This window comes from Musca domestica, unplaced genomic scaffold (genome assembly GCF_030504385.1).
Source record: "Musca domestica strain aabys unplaced genomic scaffold, Musca_domestica.polishedcontigs.V.1.1 14, whole genome shotgun sequence".
Lineage (NCBI taxonomy): Eukaryota > Metazoa > Arthropoda > Insecta > Diptera > Muscidae > Musca > Musca domestica.
This window is the reverse complement of record NW_026712192.1, coordinates 8,230,977-8,251,750: the sequence shown is the minus strand read 5'-3', so window position 1 is coordinate 8,251,750 and position 20,774 is coordinate 8,230,977. Positions and strand designations below refer to the sequence as shown.

General features: G+C 35.9%; 1 protein-coding gene across 3 annotated transcripts in view; it reads left to right on the top strand.

The window, feature by feature from the left end:
• Window positions 1-20,774, top strand: part of LOC101894336 (longitudinals lacking protein, isoforms A/B/D/L) — a 743,553-nt gene that overhangs the window by 104,870 nt on the left and 617,909 nt on the right. For all 3 annotated transcript variants that reach the window (XM_059119166.1, XM_059119164.1, XM_059119167.1), the window contains one exon: window positions 11,850-12,357. The gene's annotated coding sequence lies outside the window, so the exon portion shown is untranslated. The remainder of the gene's footprint in view (window positions 1-11,849; window positions 12,358-20,774) is intronic.

Below are 20,774 nucleotides of genomic sequence, written 5' to 3'. Positions count from 1 at the left end.
ATACAGACATACAGCCTGACAGACAGACAAACAGACATACGACCCTTTTGCAGTTGCAATGGCAACAACGAAACAACCAAACAAACAAGCCAAATTTTGTGTTTCATTATATTTCACTTTCCTTTGTGCGCCTCCCTTTCTCATCCTGCCACAGACAGACGGCTATGTTGTCTGTCGTCTGCTGCGAAATAAAAAATAAAAGTAAAATTTCCAAAAAAGCAACAAAAAAAATTCACCTGCAGTATGTTGTGACAAATGAATGCATTTTAGCCGATATCGTTTTACATGATTCACAAAGTTTGTTCCTTTTTTTGTTGTACTTGTTATTGTTGCTTGTTGTTGTTGTATTTTTGGTGATAATGTAGCAGATATTGTGTTGTAAAATATGTATTGTAAGGAAATATTATTATTGAACAAAAACATCAATTTTTCAAATGGCAGAATAATAAAAGTTTATATTTTTATTGGAGAAAAGAAAAAAAATCCAAATGTCCTCAAACGAGATTGTTCCAAAAGGTATTTTTATACCCTATTAGCTGCACCCGGCGCGCTTCGCTACTCCTTTCGCAAGAACAGCAGAAACATGACAAATTTAATCCGCATACACGAAGAGGTTTTCCTTCGGATTTATTTATTTCATAGCAAATGCCATGAGTGCAGGAAACTGCAATCTTTTGAAGTTGAGTGGCATTTCCATTGCAATTAGTGAATGCGAGGTAACAACATACTTCCCCGTAATAATCGTATTCTCAATTAAATTGTTGTGTAGTTGTTTACTGTTAGCATAATACCATTACAAGGCTGTTGTAGGTCAATTCTTCTTAATAAAATCATATTCCAATCTGAAACGATTTCAATACAATTTGACAAAATTTACTTTTAAACCAATTTCCGTCACACCTTCCATACTTCACTGAAATACGTTGTTTGGTGCATCAAATATGTGTATCGGCCGAAAATATGTATGGAAGCTATATCCAAATCTGAAATCGGTCGAAAATATATATGGGAGCTACATCCAAATCTGAACCGATTTCAATATAATTTAACATATTTATTATACCCTCCACCATATATAGTATGGATGGTATATTAAGTTCTTCATTGCGTTTGTAACTCATCGAAATAATCATTTTAGACAAAACAAAGTATATATATTTTTGATCAGCGTAAAATTCTAAGACGATCCGTCCATCCGTCTGTCCGTCTGCTGCAATCACGCTATAGTCTAAACGAAGTAAGATAGGAAGCTAAGATCTCTCTTTTGTCTACAGGCAGGTCAAGTTCGAAGATGGGCTATATCGGTCCACGATATCGTATAGCCCCCATATAACGGTACCCCCGATATTCGGTATTTTGATGTTTTTAGCCACATTTTTCAATGGAATTGTCTGAAAATCCACACAATTAGTTCCTTGTGGGTACTTTAGGTATTTTGATGATGTTAGCCACATTTTTCAATGGAATTGTCTTAAAATCCACACAAGTAGTTCCTTGCGAGTACTTTACCCCCTGAGAAAGAATTGTCCACGAAATCGTACATCCCCCATATAACGGTACCCCCCGATATTCTGTATTTTGATGATTTTACCCATATTTTTCAACACAAGGAGTTCCTTGTGGGTACTTTATACCTCGGCAGAGAATTATATTTATATATGTAGGTCCACAATATCGTATATCCCCCATATAACGGTACTCCCCTACATTCGGTATTTTGATAATTTTAGCCACTTTTTCCAATGGAATTATCTGAAAATCCACACAAGGAGTTTCTTGTGAGTACATTACACCACGACATAGATTTGTCTTTATAGGTCCACAATATCGTATATCCCCCCATATATCGGCACCTTTATATATAAGATATTTTAAAGATTTTAAAAGAATTTTTAATGGATTTTATTTTTTGAAAATTTTTTAATTTGTTCCAAATGGTGGAGGGTATTCAAAGTTCGGCCCGGCCGAAATCACTGCTTTTTTACTTGTTTTCTGATCATATCCCGTCACACATTTTAAATTTCATTGGAATCGAACATACAAACCGTGTTTGGGGCATTAAATAAACGTAATCGGTCGATAATATATATGAGGGCTATATCCAAATCTGTACCGATTTCAATTTAATTTGACAAATGTATATTCGTTTTCAATTCCGTTACACAATCCATATTTCATTGAAATTTAAGATACATAGCGTGTTTGGTGCATCAAATACATGAAATGGGCCGAAAATATATATGTGGGAGCTATATCCAAATCTGAACCGATTTCAATATGATTTTGCAAATTTATTTTTGTTTCAAATTCCATTACGCATTCCAAATGTCGAGACTGTATCTGTAATCGATCAATAGAGGTTTGCATAGAGGTACCTTCGATTCTGACCAAGTGGAATTTCAACAATTTATATATCCTATGTTATTTCCAGGCGATGTTGTAGTATATTTGGAAATGTTCAGGAAAATCTGTTCAGTGGTTTTTCAGTCTATAAATTACAAACATACAAACATTTTCCTATTTTATAGATATAGACAACACTATTTGTTGGGGGGTATTATAAGTTTGATTGGGCTAAAAATTATGTAACACCTTGAAACATTGGTCCCCGACATAGGAAACTATATATCAATCTTCCTATCTCGCCGAGCGGAGGCGATCTAGCTATGTATGTCCGTCCATCTGTCTGCCCATGTTAATTTGTAAGGCCGCAATAATTTTGCATGGATGTGGGGTCAGAATAGAATCCTATTATTTTTGAGATAAACGCAAAATGTTTAGGGCTTGAAATGGACAAAAAACAGAAAGTTTTCCTGATTATGCAGTTGCTCTACAGGCCACAATTTAAGAACAATCGACGCGAAATTTAGCATGGAGTTAGAAGTTAGAGCCGGGCACAAGCCTACAAACTTGAAAAGTCATCGGACAATATTTAGCGGGTGAAATAGACCGTAATTGTTATATAAGAAAACAAGAAAATTTTCTATTAACCGCGGAATCTTTAATCCTGACGAAACAGACCAAGAGGTCACTTCTGAACATTGTATTGAAGCTGATATCCAAAATATCGAATATATAGCATATTAGGTACAATACATATGTAAAAGAATTTGATCTTAGTTATTTATCTTCTATGTCATTAACAGCTGAGATGATAATGTCCATTCTCACCAATTCGGAATGGCCTCTTGCCAGAAAAAGATAAAATCTAATAAAATCGCGGAAATATATGCCAATGAAATAGTGCATTTTTTTAATTCTTGTCATATTTTTTATCGCATGCGATTTTCATACCCTCTACCATTTTATGGATATTAACTTTGTCATTCCGTTTGTAACTCCTCGAAATATTCATAATAGACCATACAAAGTATATATATTCTGGATCAGCGTAAAATTCTAAGACGATCTAGCGATGTCCTTCTGTTGTAATCACGCTATCTTTCGAACGAATTGAGATAGAAGTCTATATGACGGTACATCCCGATATTCGGTATTTTGATGATTTTAGCAACATTATTCACCGGAATCGTTTCAAATCTCGTATTGCGAGATCTTAATGGTTAAAACAACCTATGGAAAAAAATTTCGAATGAAGGTCCACGTCTTCGTATAGCCCCCATCACCGGAATTATTTCAAATTTCGTATTTGAAGTCCGTATTGGGCGCTACAACCTATGACAAAAAATTTCGTAAGCAGGTTCATGTCTACGTATAGTCTCCATGTATCAGTTTTCATTTAAGTGGTAGTTTCCGGAAGTTTTTTTTTGAAATTTGGGGTTTGGGGGGGTTTGCAGGAGGAGTGGACCGATACATCCCATCTTCACAGCAGATCTTGTATTAGTAGAGATAATGTATTACTTGTATTAGTGTGAAATATGAAGATTATCGTTTTGGTTATACAAAATTTTGAACTTTTGTGGGGGAGTTACCAGAGGGAGTGGACTGATATATGCTCTCTTCACAGGAAATCTTGTGTTAGTAGAAATAATGGAATGCGTGAAATATGAAGGGAACCGAATGCCTATTTCCGGGATTTTGATCGTTTTGGTTTTTCAAAACATTGATCCTATGTGGGGGAGGTACCAGAAGGAATGACTCAATCTATACCATCTTTATAACAGATCTTGAGTTGATAGTAATATTGAGATGCACCAGGTCTGAAAGGAATCAGGTGTAAGTTTCGCGTTTTATGAGCTTCATGGTTATTAAAATAAACTGTTGACCCTTTGTGGGGGAGTAGGCCGATATAACCCATTTTCACAGCAGATCTAGTGTTAGTAGAAATAATGGCATGCGTGAAATATGAGGAAAACCTGGAACATCTTTGAGATTTCATAATCGTTTTAACTATTCAAAATTTTGACCCTTTGTTGGGGAGCTACCAAAATGAGTGGACCGATATATGGGATATATTCACAAGAGATCTTGTGTTAGTAGAAATAATGGGGTGTGCGAAATATGAAGAGAACTGGATACCTGTTTCTGTTTTAATAAAAATATTGTGCTGTGTGTAATTTGAAGACAATCGGATACATACATCACATTTTATTAGAGTTATAATTATTCCAAATTTTAAAGACTTGTGGAGGCTAATTTGGAACAAAATCGAATAATCCATTCACTTTCTGTGCAATAAAATATTTTTTTTTTGAAAATTTCGCCCTTCTGTGGGGGGAGGTAGCAACAGGTTCCCATCTCGGAACTTGATCTTAGTTCGATAATGATATTACGATGTACCAAGTTTGAATCAAATAGGACACACCCTGCGAGAGTTATCATGCGGACGGATGGACTTACAAGCCTAGATCGACTCCAAATGTTCCGAAACGGATTTGCTCCAAAGAGACCTAGAGTCTAAAATAATTATTTGTATGAAGCACGTTTTGGCGATATATTCCCTCCGTAGCCATATGGCTGAGGGTAGAAAAAGCAGTAAAAAACATTAAGTTCTTTAGATGTTAAAATCTAAAAATTTGGAAAAAAAGATAAAATGAGATTTGCAGAAAAAAAGTAATTGTTAACTCAAAAAAACTAATTTTTTGAGATATAACACCCTTTGAATAAATGCGCGAAAAGCATTTGTTTCAGTTGCTTTCGTAGTTCCAATATTTCTTTGAATACCCTTTTGGTTTTGGCCTATGTACGTTCACAACTAGATGAAATGCGCTACCCATTTCCATTAACAATGAATTTAAATATTTGACATTTTCCACTTTAAAATATGGAGAAATCAAAAGAAAGCTTTCATTTCGCTGTTCTTCGTGACGAAACATAGTTTTCCCCATAACAAAACTAACAAATTTTCTTCTCTGTCAGTCTGTCTGTCTATCTTCTCCGACTTGCTATAACTTAAAGCGTTGTGTGTGTGTTTGTGTTTATTTGCAACAAAGTTGCATCATGATTGTTGTTCTCAACGCTCTAGACATGTTGCATGCTAATTAAGAAATGTTCCTTTCGCTCGTCTACTTCCGACGGCAGACAGAACTGCAGGCGTTGTGGTTAAGTCAAAGGATAATAAACCATATGCAGAGAACTTTTTCAAAGTTATATTTCGTTTTTGAGGCGAAGGTGGAGTGGGGGGAGGAGGAGAGTGGAGCCACACTTTCACACTTTCTTCCCTTCACAGCTATCAATGAACAGAACTTTTCAAAGTGAGAGAAAAGTGAAATTATAAAGTTTCTTTTTGGATTAAAAAGAGTGAAATTGTTATGTTATCTGGCAAGGATGATGGCAGCAGCGATTTATGTCGAACTTTTACTTTTTCCGAAAGAAGCGTTTAGGGTTTTGTTTAATTTGCATACAATCTGTAAAATGTGATAATGATATTATTCAACATTTGATATGGAAATTATTGTTGTAATTGAAATTTGATTATTTAAATGTTGGGAAGATATCTTGAAGACCTAGTATTATTTTACAGATTTGTATGGTAGATACTCTTCTTTCGAAATATGTTATGCACTTTATTTGAGAAGTCTTAAAAACGTCAAAATATTTCTTATACATTTATGAGTTTGTAGTTAAAATAAGTGTTCGATTTTCTATATAAAAAGTTGTTGGCAGGTCAGCAGCATCGGAAAAACTCCAGAAGATCTTTAAATTCAGAATACCAAGTAAAGAGTGATTGGTAAAATTTTGGCAACACTGGCTTAAACAGCTTCTTTGATAGATTGCACTTTAATGCCTTTAGTCTATCTTTGTGGGGCTATGTTAAAGTTCATATTTTTACAGACTAAAGCGCTTCAATTGACACATTGGAAGACATCAGTGTCAATTGGTAATGTTTGAGATCTTGTGAAAAATATTTCCAGAATTCCAATTTTTATCAAAAAAACTACCAGTTAGGTAAACTCGGGCAGAACTTTGAATTCCCTCCACCATTTGGAAAGAACTTGGAAATTTTCAAAAAAAAAAATTCCGAAAACTTACACTTAAATAAAAACCGTTTTATGGGGAATACACGAAGACGTGGATCTGCATAAGAAATTTTTAGCCATAAGCTGTAGCTGTAAATACGAAATTTGAATAATGTCGCAAAAATCATAAAAAATACCAAGTATTGGGAGGTACCGTCATATGGGGGGCTATACCAAAACGTGGACCGCCATGGCCCATTTAGCCTTCTATCTCAATTCGTTCGAAAGATAGCTTGATTACAACAGACAGAAGATATCGCTACATCGTCTTAGATGTTTACTCTGATCCAGAATATACAGGGTGAGATAAAAAAAACTGCAAGAAAGACAAATGCCATAGTTTTTACATTTTTTTAAATTTTATTGAATGAAAGCAAAACTTGTCGGAATTTGCATTAAATTTTAGAATAAATTTAAATTTGTTCGAATTGGTCAACTTTGGCACGAATTATGGCATTCAAACGGCCAATGAAACAGTCACAAGCTGCCCGAATGTTGCTTTTGTGGTATTTTGGCCCATTCCTGGCGAAGCGCTTGCTTGAGGTGATCGACACTTTGGTATTTTTTAGTGCCAACTTTACTTTCCGAAATACTCCAGACACAATAGTCCAACGAATTGGTGTCCGGAGATTTTTGTACCCTGGAAATGAAGCGAGGAATCTCATTTTGTAACCATTGTTGGGTGTTTCGTGCTGAGTGCGATGGTGCTGAGTCCTGTTGGAATTTCTAAAGTCTGCGGCCAAAATGTTTGCATGCCCAAGGCTTTAATACACCCTCCAGAATATTTTCGCGAAAATATTCGGCATTTATTCTGATGCCACGGTCAATTAATACGAGCGGAGAGCGTCCTTCGACTGTTATGACGGCCCACACCATCACCATGGCCGACGCTTGAGTTCTGGTGGCCAACTGAAGGTGCACATTTTCAGCTGACCTCTTTGGTAAATAAAAACACGATCATTTTGTTTGTTTACAAACTGCTGCACAACGAATGTTTTCTCATCGGAGAGAGAAAACCAAATTCGGCAGTTTACCACTTTCGGCCAAGCGAAGCAACTATTTAGCTCGTTTAAGTCTATTTTTTCTGTTGGGGTGTAAGTTCTTGTACTTTTTTTAATTTCAATGGCTTTACTACGAGCTCATTTTTCAATATTTGCCGAATGGAATATTGCAATATGTTCAGCTCACGAGCCAGTTTTCGGCCACTGCGACGCGGGTTTCGATCAAGTCGCTTCTTTACTTTCTGTTGATGTTGCTGTTTTCTTCCGTCCACTTCCTTGACGTGGGGCTACGCTACCAATATCACGGTAACGAGCGATGGTACGAGACACAAAAGATTTATTCGCATTTAATAGCCACTTGTGGTTTTCCAGCCAAATATAAAGAAATCCCACTATCACCCTTGAATTCCATCACGAATATTTTTTTTCTGGAAAACTCTCAGAAAAATGCTCTTGTACTCTTGTTAACAACATAATGAGTTGTCATTGGAATAATTTTAACAGTTATCGGACGAGTGGCTCAGAAATGACAGCAGTCTGAAGTTGGTTGCAGTTTTTTATTCACCATTTTTGAACCGAATTTGCTGTAAATTGGGAGTTTGTGTTCCCAGAGAACTGTCCATATATGTCCACGTTTTGGTTTAAAACTTTTCCTCGGTATTTTGATGATTGTCGCACTTTTCACTTGAATTGTTTCAAATTTGGTATTTGGAGTCCGTAATGGTTTCTACCTCCTATAACAGAAAATTACATGTATGGTCATATAATGATACCTCATAAAATGTTACCTTCCAAAATTCGGGTTTTCCTATTTTAGTTACCTTTTTCAACGAAATTATTATAAAATTTCTATTTGAAGTTCGCAATTGGCCTTCTCTGTCAGATAATTGTATATATAGGTCAACATTTTCGTATAGCACCTATATAACTGTACCATCCGACATTCGATATTTTGATATATATAGGGGCATTTTCCGCTAAATTATTTTGCCAGTTCCTCCTAAAATGTTGGAGGATATTAAAAGTTCAGCTGGGACGAACTTCACAGCGTTTTTACCTGTTTATGACATATATGCATTCATTCAAATTCTATTCCTGAAACACGTTATAATGAGGTTGAGGTTAGCTTTGTATAAACGTTGTTTTTCATCTTCTCTAGTAGTACTGGCTGGCTGTATCCTGCATCCTGTTGCTGTTGTTTAACATTTAAAGTTCATTGACAACAAATGTGAACTATGCAAGAGTAAATTTATATAAGTATGTGTGCTTTCATGTATGTGTGACCACAAATAAACATCAGCAGCAGAACTTTCCTCCACACTGAGATGTTTATAAAGGTGAAATTGTTTTTTGGGTGGTTTTCTGTGTATGCGTGTGTTGCCACTTCTGTTAAATGCTTCCTCTCCAGCAATCTTCCATACCGTGGCATATTTTTATGCAAAACCCAAAACAACAACAACTTACAATTCCTGTAAAGGTTGATGACACTGTCAGCATCTTTTGTGAGCATAACATAAGAGTTTACAAAGGGGTTTCCAAAAATGGATATTGTTTTTTTTTTTAATTTCACCAAATTTTGGTGCTATGAGTCCTTACTGTGTTGAAATTCTCTCTGCAAAAATATTGGTCCACGTTTTGGTAGGAGATCTCATAAAAATTATATACTCCCTGATTTTAGTTATTTCAAGGCTCTTGGCCACAAGAGCTAATTGTCTTGGCTTTAACTTGGTATCTCATTGCGTAAAACAAGCCAAACACACAAATTTAAAATCAGAACTACGATTTGGAGTAGATGTAGTATTAGGAGTATTAAATTACACTGTGCGACAAAATTAAGATTTTTTTCAATAAATACAGGAAAATCCATCAGATTATGAAAGTTGAGCTAAAAATTTACTAGAATTCTTATATTAAAAAGACCCATTCTAAGGTTAAAGACATATTTGCGTCATTTTAGAAGAATGACGTCATAAACAAAATATTCTATGCCAAATTTCACTATTAGTCACCAAAGGAAAGATGGCTCTATATCCAATATAAATCAAGAAAATATTTGCATCAATGTTGCCGAAACAAAAAAAAATAGAAAAAATATTTCCTATGTCCAAATCTGAACCGATCTGATATTTCCTATATCCAAATCTGAACCGATCTTGCTAAAATTTAGTAGAGGTATTTCCGAGCTCTATAAGATATCTGGTACCAAATATCATTGTTGTCGAATGCATATTACGAATGTGAGAGACTTAAAATCCGAAATCGGATGAAACATATGTATGGGAGCTATAGCTATATCTGAGCCGATTTTCTTCATTTCATTTCAAATTTGATGTACTTACTTCTAGACTGAATTCGGTGGGATGTACCAAAATACAGGTCATTTGGACTTATATGAGCCATTTGGTGCACAATTAACGCGAAATCTGTTGAAAATATATGTGGGACCTATATCCAAATCTGATCCGATAATCACCAATTTCAATGGTGTTCGACCGTGGGCCAAACAAATATTGCTTGCAAAATTTCATCTCAATCAGATAATAAATGCGACCTGCATTTTCAAAGGAAGTATCAAGATCAAATTTCAATATGAGTCTCCGAAAAGGCTGAATACCAAAAGTGGCGAATTACAACGAAAATATGACTAAAATTCTGGATTTAGGGTTTAGAACCCAAAATCCAAAAACTAAAAACAAGTTAAAGAGTATCTGTCGGTTTTGCCGGCTGATGTATACCCTCAGTCAATGTACGATTACTTAAAAATATATTGACTTCTGTTATGATTATTCAGATGTTTAACCCCTTATGGAGTATGTTCCGAAGGAATGGGCCACGTAGCACTGATACATATATTAGGATTTGCAAAGTTGGAGCAAAATCGGATTATCGTTTCTCTTTTTGTGCCAAAGGTATTTTTTGAAAATTTCGACCTTTTGTGGGGGAGTTACCAGAAAGTACGGACCGACATATTCCATCTTAATACCAGACCTTTGGGAAATAAAATTATTGAGATGTGTGAAATTTGAAGACAATCAGACTCTAACATCAAATTTTATAAGAGTTGTAGTTATTAAAAGTTATGACCCTTGTGGGGGAGGTACTTGACGTAGCACTGACGCAAATGTTAGAATTGCAAAGTTGGAGCAAAATCGTGTTATATTTTCTCTTTCTGTGCAGGAAATATATATTTTTTAAATTTCGACATTTTGTGTGGTAGGTACCTAAGGGGTGGACCGATATATTCCATCTTAATACCAGACCTTTGGATAAAAAAATTATTGAGATGTGTAAAATTTGAAGACAATCGGACTATTAAATCAAATTTTATAAGAGTTGTAGTTATTCAAAGTTATGACCCTTTGTGGGGGAGGTACTTGATGGAGTGGACCGATATTGTCCATTTTCGCACCTGACCTAGCACTGATGAAAATATTAGGATCCGCGAAGTTGGAGCAAAATCGGTTTCCCTTTCTCTTTCTCTGCAATAAATTATTTTCTTTGAAAATTTTGACATTTTGTGTGGGAGGTACCAGAAGGAGTGGACCGATATTGTCCATCTCCGAACTCGATCTAAGTTTGAGAATAATATTACAATGTACCAACTTTGGATCAAATCGGATACTCCTTTCGAGAGTTATCGTGCGCACCAGCCAGACGGACAGACGAACGGACATCGCTAGATCGACTCCAAATGTCCTGAAATAGATTTGGTCCAAAGAGACCTAGGGTCTAAAACTGTTATTTCGATGAGGCACGTTTTGGCCGTATCAAATGATATATACCCTCTGTAGCCATATGGCTGAGGGTATAATTAAATTTTAATGAGTTAACAAATTTCTTTTGTTCAGGGACTTGTACTGAAATATAATCTCGAATATCCCTTTCTCTAAAACCTTTACCAAAGAAAAATACGTAGTTAGAGAGATTTTGACTCAAATTAGAAATGTATAAAATTTAGAGTCAAAAACGTAATCAATTAATTTTCCCCATAAATATGTGAATTTCGAATCAAATTTTCTTAAAAGCTGTTATACTGAGATATATAGTTTATTCAGATTTATAGTGAAATTAGATAAGTAATATTTTAATACCCTCCACCATTCTATGAAGGGTATATTAGCTTTGTCATTCCGTTTGAAACTCCTCGAAATATACATAATTAATTCAGTTATAATTATGAAAGCTTCTGATGTACATATATGCTTTGCATATGGAAGTAAGATGTCGCCAGCTGCCATTTGGAGTCCTGCATTCATCTCCATCTCCCCCCACACCCCACAAAAATTTTGGTTCAGATATTTATTCACCCAAACCTTTTTAAAAATATTTTTTTTTTGCATTTCGAACTGAAAAGTTTGTCAAATAAAATTCTAATAATGTTGTTGCAAAATTCTAATAATTTTTTTATTTCTTTCCTATCTTCTTACAGAACAATACAAAAATCGAAATTCAAAATTTTAATAACGGCATTTGACGAAATACAAATCAAACATCAAATTGAAATAAAATACGTCTTGGACCCCCCTCTGAACGTTTCATTGATGATCTGTGGCGAAACTCTGGCAAAATTCAAATAAAACTCGTAAACGGAATAAGAACTCTCGTTGAAAGAGGAATTTGGCTTCACTTTCGTTACCATTCTCTCGAAATTTGGACTCTTCATAAAAAAAACGGCAAATTGGTACAAGACCGAATCTTTGCGAGCAAAAATATCCATCCGTTTGATTTATATGCAATTTATAATTTTATTTTTATAAAAAAAAAACTACCAAATCAAATAACCCGACGTCTCGTAATACACGGAAAAAGACGACAAGAATAACAACAACAACAAACGTTACGGGAGAAGCGAGCAGCGGCAACAACGGCCAACATAAATAATTGTCTTATGGATTGCTGGACGGGTAACGCCCGACTGGCGAGTGTTTTAGTTTAAGGTAAGTGTTATTTGAACTTTATTTTTTAATTTATAAATAAAATAATTGTTTTTGAGACGCTTAGAAAGACTTTCGTTTACAAAAGTTCGTTGGGATTCTTCAATACATTTTGAGATTTTTAGATGAAGTTTTGTGCATAGAAAACGTCTTCAATGTCGGCTATCTTAATTAGCCATAGACATAACCCTAACTATGACCGTACACACATTAAATATTTCGATGAGAGACAACCAAAATTCTATTGGTATCTACGCTAAGGGTTATGGCGTTAGCAATTACTTAATGTCCCATAAGATTGGTTTGAACAGATTTTTTGTATGGTTTGGTTATGGCCTTCGGACCTTTAGAAGATATTTTATCAATCCAAACAATCTATCTATGCATGCATGTATCCCCCTGACTTGGAATTTTTAAAGATTTCGTGGCTCTGAAAAATTTAATTCAAATTTACTGCGGAAGTAAATTTTCGTGGCAGGCCCCCATATTTCGGCGTCTTTTTTATACCCTCAGCCATATGGCTATTGAGGGTATATATCATTTGATACGGCCAAAACGTGCCTCATCGAAATAATGGTTTTAGACCCTAGGTCTCTTTGGGCCAAATCCGTTTCAGGACATTTAGAGACACTCTAGCGATTTCCGTCCGTCCGTCTGTATGGCTGGCTGATGGTGCACACCATAACTCTCGAAAGGAGTATTCGATTTGGTCCAAACTTGGTGCATCGTAATATTATTATCAAACTTAGGTAAAGTTCGGAGATGGGCAATATCGGCCTACTCCTTCTGCTAACACCACACCCCCCCCCAAAAAAAAAAAAAAGGTCAAAGTTTTCGCAAAAAAAAAAAAATATTTTACTGCACAGAAAGAGAAAGGATAATCCGATCCACCGTTGCAAATCCTAATATAGGCATCAGTGCTGGGTGAGATGCGAAAAATGAAAATGGATGATTTCTCATGTCTCCATATTTCTGCTAGCGCATGATCTGGTATGAAGAACAAATATATAGGACCACTACCTCCGGTACCTCCCCACAAAAGGTGTTAACATTTTGAATGGCCATGATTAAAATTTTCAATGAAAATTATTTACCTTATAGAAAGAGAAAGAAAACTTCGATTTTATGCAAACTTTGCAAGTTTCAATACCATTATCAGGGCCAGGTCTGGTCTGAAAATTGACAATATCGGTCCATGGGTCCGTCCGTCTGTTGCAATTACGCTACAGTCAAAACGCATTAAGATAGGAAGCTTAAATTTTGCACAGATCAGTATTTTGTCTTCAGGCAGGTTCGAAGATGGGCTATATCAATCCACAATATCGTATAGCCCCCATATAACGGTACCCCCTATATTCGGTATTTTAATGATTTTAGCCACATTATTCAATGGAATTGTCTTAAAATTAACTCAAGGAGTTCCTTGCAAGTACTTTACTCCCTGGAAGAGAATTGTCGTATAGCCCCCATACAAGGGTACCTCCCGATATTAGGCATTTTTAAGATTTTAGCCTCATTTTTCAATGAAATTGACTAAAAATGGTGGAGGGTATTCAAAGTTCGGCCCGGCCGAACTTACTGATTTTATTTTTCTTGTTTCGTTTTTTTTACCGGCATTATTTACCGGACTTATTTCAAATTTCGCCTATGACAACATTTTTTGTATGCAGGTCCACGTCTTCGTATAGCCCCCATATGACGGTACATGCCGATATTCGGTATTTTGGTGACTTTAGCAACATCATTCACAAGAATTGTTTCAAATTTGGTATGGGTGCTACCGCTTATGACAAAAAACTTTCGTAGGCAGGTCCACGTCTTCGTAAAGTCTCCATATAACAGATTTCATTTAAGTAATAGTTTCCGGAAGTTTTTTGAAATTTTTGAAGTTCCTTCCAAATGGTGGAGGGTATTAAAAGTTCGGCCCTTCCAAACTTAGCTGCTTTTTTACTTGTTTCCATTTTCTATGGGTACATCGTGCAAGACACTATGTAACAATATTGACCATGTTCGAGCCTCATCTGTTGAGTGATTCATTCGGCTTTCCGAATTATTCAGACAAGTACCCGTATTCTTTAGAAGTAGGAGAATTATAAATGAAACACCCTGCCTTGAGAGTTCAAGCTATTATACAACAAACTCTGTTAGATTTATGTTTACTCCAAGACTGGGGAAAATTCTTACCACTTGGAGTTGCAGGTGTTGCATGACTATACGGCAAGAATCTCAAAAAGAAAAATATTCCCTTTTTCAATAAGAGAACTAAATATTTTCTCAGAAAAGTTTGTTGTTCTCAAATTAAAGCAGTCTCTGATTAGATTTTACCATTTGCATTCAATCCCCACCCTATTGTCCCAAACCCTGCACACTTAAAATTTAATTATGAACTCCATTTTTTTGTCTAATTGTTCAAAATAAAAAATAAAAACGAAATCTCGAAATTTTGGCTTTGTTTCGAGATGTTGTAGGTACGTTGGACGTCGTCATAAGGTTTGCAAATGAGTAACATGCGTTGAATTCCATACACATTGCCATCGGTGGTTGTTGGTTGCTTGGCAATGACCTTGAAATCTCTCATGCAATTCAGTTTTATAAATTTGTTTTTTTGTTGTTATTGTTTTCGAATTCATTCTCTCGCTCATGTTTTCTTTATTGTTTCATGTATTTGAGATTTTTTTTTTTTCATAAAAACACACATTTTTCGTTTAAATCTCTGTGAGAATATAAAGGCGCCATATTTACCGCTGACATTTAAATGCAACAACAACATCGTCAAACACCGATCAACAACAATGGCATGGTTTCAAACAAATGCCATTTAGAATGACGAGAAAAAAAGTTGTTTGGAACAACAATGACAACAACAAATTTGTTTTGAAAATGTTGTTGTTGTTGTTCTTGCTGCTGCTGCCGCTGCTGCTACGTATGCGCATTGTCGCATTAACTTCCGTTTTATTTTGTTTTTATGTTTATGTTCTGTTCTGTTCTGTCTGGAGTTGGCCAACCGTTTTGAGAAGTTCTAACGACCGTTCGTTCATACATGTGTACTCATACATATACGAATGTGGATGTATGAATATGACCATACGAACAGCATCCCATTAAAAAAACAATCCAGACATAAAAATAATAATTTAACGTTTCATTAATTACCTTCACACACATGTCGGATGTTATTTTGAGACTCAGATTAGAAATAAAATAATTAGACGAATTGAAATGCCTTGGCGAATGTAGTCAAGAAATATCTGATGTTGCATTATATTGAAATCATCGTTATAAATCATCATTTTATGAACCCACAAATGTACATTATCGGAACCAGTAAAGAAAGTCTTAAAGTCGGGCGGGTCGACTTTATGATACCCTACACCACTTTACTAATTAAGTAGAGCTCCACATAATAATTAAAAGTTTTTATGGGAGAATTCAATCATACACACTATGATTATAATTATAATTTAAAGTTCGAAGGACTAAATATGAAATCGGATAAAGATATATATGGGAGCTTTATCCAAATGTGAACCGATCTCGATGAATTTTGGCAGAGATATTTCTGAGCTGTATTTGATATATTTCCCTGAATATCGTTGTTACAGAGTGCATATTACGGCTGTGGGTAACAAATATAACAAATCGGATGAACAATATATATGGGAGCTATAGCTATATCTCAACCGATCTTCACCAAATTTGACATACTAGCTTCTAGACTCAATTCGGTCGCAAGTGCCAAATTCCATCCCATTTGGACAAATATTAGACGTTTGGTGCACAATAAAATGTAAATCGGACGAAGTTATATATGGGAGCTATATCCAAATCTGAACCGATCTCGATAAAATTTAGGCATCGGATGTTAATTTCGTGTTTTATGAGCTTAATGGATATTCAAAATTTCGACCTTTTGTGGGGGAGGTACCAGGAGGAGTGGACCGATATATTCCGTCTAAACACCAGATCGTGGCTTTATAAAAATATTGGGATGTGTGAAATTTTAAGACAATCGGATTCGTCCATCAAATTTTATAAAAGTTATAATTATTCAAAATTTTTACCCTTTGTGGGGGAGACACTTGATGGAGTGGACCGACAATATCGGTTTCGCACCTGACCTAGAACATTTTCGCACCTGAGCTAGCACTGAAGTAAATATTAGGATTTGCATAGTTGGAGCAAAATTGGATTATTGCTTCTCTTTCTGTGCACAAAACACTTTTTTGAAAATTTCGACATTTTGGGGGGTAGGTACCAGAAGGAGCGGAACGATATATTCTATCTTAATACTAGACCTTGGGTTGATAAAAATATTGGGATGTGTGAAAATTGAAGACAATCGGAAACATTCATCACATTTTGTAAGAAATGTAATTATTCAAAATTTTGACCATTTGTGGGGGAGGTACTTGAAGTGGACCATTTTCGCATCTGGCGTAGAATTAACGCAAATATTAGAATTTTCAAAGTTGGAGCAAAATCGGATTATCGTTTCTCTTTCGATGTAAAAAATATATTTTTTGAAAATGTCGACCTTTTGTGCGGGATGTACCAACCAGAAGGAGTTGGCCGATGTATTCCATCTTAGCACCAGACCTTGGGTTGATAAAAATATTGGGATGTGTGGAATTTGAAGACAATCGGACACTTTCATCACATTTTATAAGAATTGTAATACAAAATGTTTACCCTTTGTGGGGGAGGTACTTGATGGAGCGAACCATTTTCGCACCTGACGTAGTACTAACGTAAATATTAGGATTTGCATAGTTAGAGCAAAATCGGGTTATCGTTTCTCTTTCTGTGCAGAAAATACATATTTTTTTTAAAATTTCGACCTTTTGTGTGGGATGTACCAGAAGAAGTGGACTGATATTGTCCAACTCCAAAATCGATCTAAGTTTGACAAAAATATTACGATGTACCAAGTTTGGACCAAATCCAATACTCAGTCAGCCAGACAGACAGACGGACGGACATCCCTAGATTAACTCCAGTTCTGAAACGAATTTGGTCGAAGGAGACCTAGTGTCTAAAACCATATGGCTGACGGTATAATAAGTCCGAAATGAAACATATATGGGAGCTATGTCTAAATCTGTGCCGATCATCACCAGTCTTCAGCCAACTTTCCAAGAGCCCATTCATCAAAAGTTCAGCGTTGGCTAAAATTCTTGCACTATTCGTATTTCGAGGGGCTTGACACCCAAATCGTTCTTCACAATTTTCCACCTCGTTAAGTAATAGAAACCCAATTGATGATCAGCATTAATACTGACCGATACAGCTGCGGGTTTTTCGTCAATTCGCACTCTACGTAAGCGTGTTGCTGGTTTTATGTCCAACAATATAAATTTGATGCGAAATCTGGTCCGCTCATAAAATGGAAGAAGCTCGATGACACTTCTTAACCGAGCACGACCTTTCTTAAAAAGCAGCTATGCTTGACCGTGCCGAAATTTTAATGCCTTCCACCATTTGGAAGGAACTAGAGAGGGTATATATCATTTGATTCGGCCAAATCATGCCTCATCGAAATACCGATTTTCGACCCTAGGATTACTGTAAACAGGTAGTATTCAGGTTATGGGGTTGATTTAGAAAACCGTTCTCTATAGTGTACGACATGGTACTAAATTTGGAACAGAGTGTAGGAAACGGGCTAGAATTCTGAATATTGGTATGGGAATCAGTGAGAGTGTGTAGCATTTAGAGTAGGAGGAAGATTTGGAAATCCGATTTTTAGAATGCCAAAAAGTACTAAATGTGCTAAATTTGATACAGAAAAAATTTGGTAAGAAAGGAGATGGAATTGTTCCTTTTAGTACCAGGACCACTGTAAATATATAGCACTTAGGCTATGACGTGGATTTAGAAATCCGTGCAGTACTAAATTGTACTAAATTTAGTACAGAGTGTAGGAAATAGGCTAGAATTGTAAATATTGAAATAGAAATCAGCGTGAATGTGCAGCGTTTAGATTAGGAGGAAGATTTTGAAATCCGATCTATAGAGTTCCGGCAAGTACTAAATGTACTAAATTTGATAAGAAAAGGGGGATTGTTTCTTTAAGTTTAAGGATCACTGTAAGGGTCATTAAATTTAGACTATAGTCACTATATTTAGACCATAACGTGGTTTTAGAATTCCGTTCTGTACTAAATGGTACTAAATTTGTTACAAAGTATAGGAAAAGGGGTAGAATTGTGAATATTGGTATAGGAAAAGTACTATATGGTACCAAACATGATAAATGAAATATTTGGGTTGGAAAAAAGTTTGAATTGCTCATTTCGGTATTAGGATCAGTATATAGCGTTGAGATTAGGAGACAGATTTAGAAATTTGTTCTATGGCATGGGAGAAAAGTACTAAATTTGGTATAGAATGTAAGAGCTAAAAATGTGAATACGGCATGTAGGATATAGACAGTGGGGTGCCTTGGATATGTGTAATATATAATTTTCGGAAAGTTATACATTTGTCACAGAGTAAAGGGAGACTAAAGGGGGCGATTACAGTTCAACACAATTTTTCTCATATCGATATTTGGATTTTTACAAAATATAGGAGTTGTCCATTTTTTCGTGCCTTTCCCCATTTTAAAAATGTTTTTCCAACCATAAATTGCATAAAAATAAAAAATCAAAAAAATTTCTATACCCAACTTATGACGACAATTGTGACGATCACATCGCTGGCCTTGGCCTTGAATCATAAACGGATTTGTGTTGTTATATCTGCTGCGCTTGTGATGAATGTTCAACACACAAATCATGTTCCGTACGTAAATGTATGCAAAGCGTTTGCAGCCATGCCATGCATTCGCCCGCACCGACTATCGCATTTATCGCACAGTTGTGTCTCCAATTCGCTGCAATTTTTTGCTTGGGCGCCACAACGTTTTCTCATTGAATGAGGATGATGAGTTGGATGTTAATTGGCAACGCAACATGCTTTAGAAAATGTTCATACTTTTTAAATTAAATCACTTTTTATTACAGGTCTACACAATTCTCTGCCTCTCTCTGCAAACTTTTTTCTTTCATTTTTTTTGCCCAGAATTTATTGCTGCCTCGTGCGTATTTCACATCCACGCTATTATGCATTCATTCGGTACTTAGATACGATGTATACAGTGGCTCAATAAAGCTATGGGGCAAACATGTATTTCTATACCTTCCACCATAATTTGAAGGGTATATTAAGTTTATCATTCCGTTTGTAACATCTAGCAATATACATTTAAGACCTCACAAGGTATATATATTCTTGATCAGCATAAAATGCTATGACCATTTAAAGAATGTACTTCCCAATATTCGGTGTTTTGCTGATTTGTGCCACAAAGTTCCTAATACCGAATATCGGGAGGCACCATTATATGGGGGCTATACCAAAATGTGGACCTGCACAGACAATTTTCTGTAATAATAGGTTGTAGTATCTATTTCCAACTTCAAATACCAAATATGAGACAATTCAGGTGAATAATGTCGCTCAAAGCATCAAAATACCGAATCTCCCGATTATGGTACCATTATATGGGAGCTATACGAAGACTTGGACCTGCACAGACAATTTTCCGTCCTAGGCTCTAGTATCCATTTCGAACTTCAAATACCAAATTTGAAACAATTCCGTTGAATAATGTCGCTGAAATCGTCGAAATACCGAATATCGGGAGGTACCATTATATGGAGGCTATACGAAGACGTGGACCTGCACCGACAATTTTCTGTCTTAGGCTATAGTATCCATTACGAACTTCAAATACCAAATTTGAAACAATTCCGGTGAATAATGTCGCAAAAATCATCAAAATACCTAAAATAGGCAGGCACCATTATATGAGGGCTATACCAAAACGTTGACCTACATAGCCCATCTTCAATAACAAAAATCCTACAGACATTATATACATTTGAGTAAAATTTTATCAACCTACTTATTTTTATTCAGAAGCTAGAGTGATTTCCACAGACAGATCGACGGGCAGACGGACGGACATCGCCAAATCGACAAAGGATTTGATGTTGATCAAGAATATATATTTTTGTGGAATGACAAACTTAATATATCCTCCGTACTATGGTGGCACGAATTATGGCCTTCAAACGGCCAATGAAACCGTCACACGCAGCCCGAATGTTGCTCTGCAGTATTCTGGCCCATTTCCGGCGAAGCACTTGCTTGAGGTGATCGACGCTTTGGTATTTTTTAGTGCCAACCTTGCTTTCCAGAATACCCCAGACTCAATCGTCCAACGGATTAGTATCCGGATATTTTGGTGGCCATTGTGCGCTGGAAATGAAGCGAGGAACCTCATTTTGTAACCATTCTTGGGTAGCGCTGGCTGAGTGCGATGGTGCTGAGTCCTGTTGGAATGTCCAAGGTCTGCGGCCAAAATGCTTGCGTGC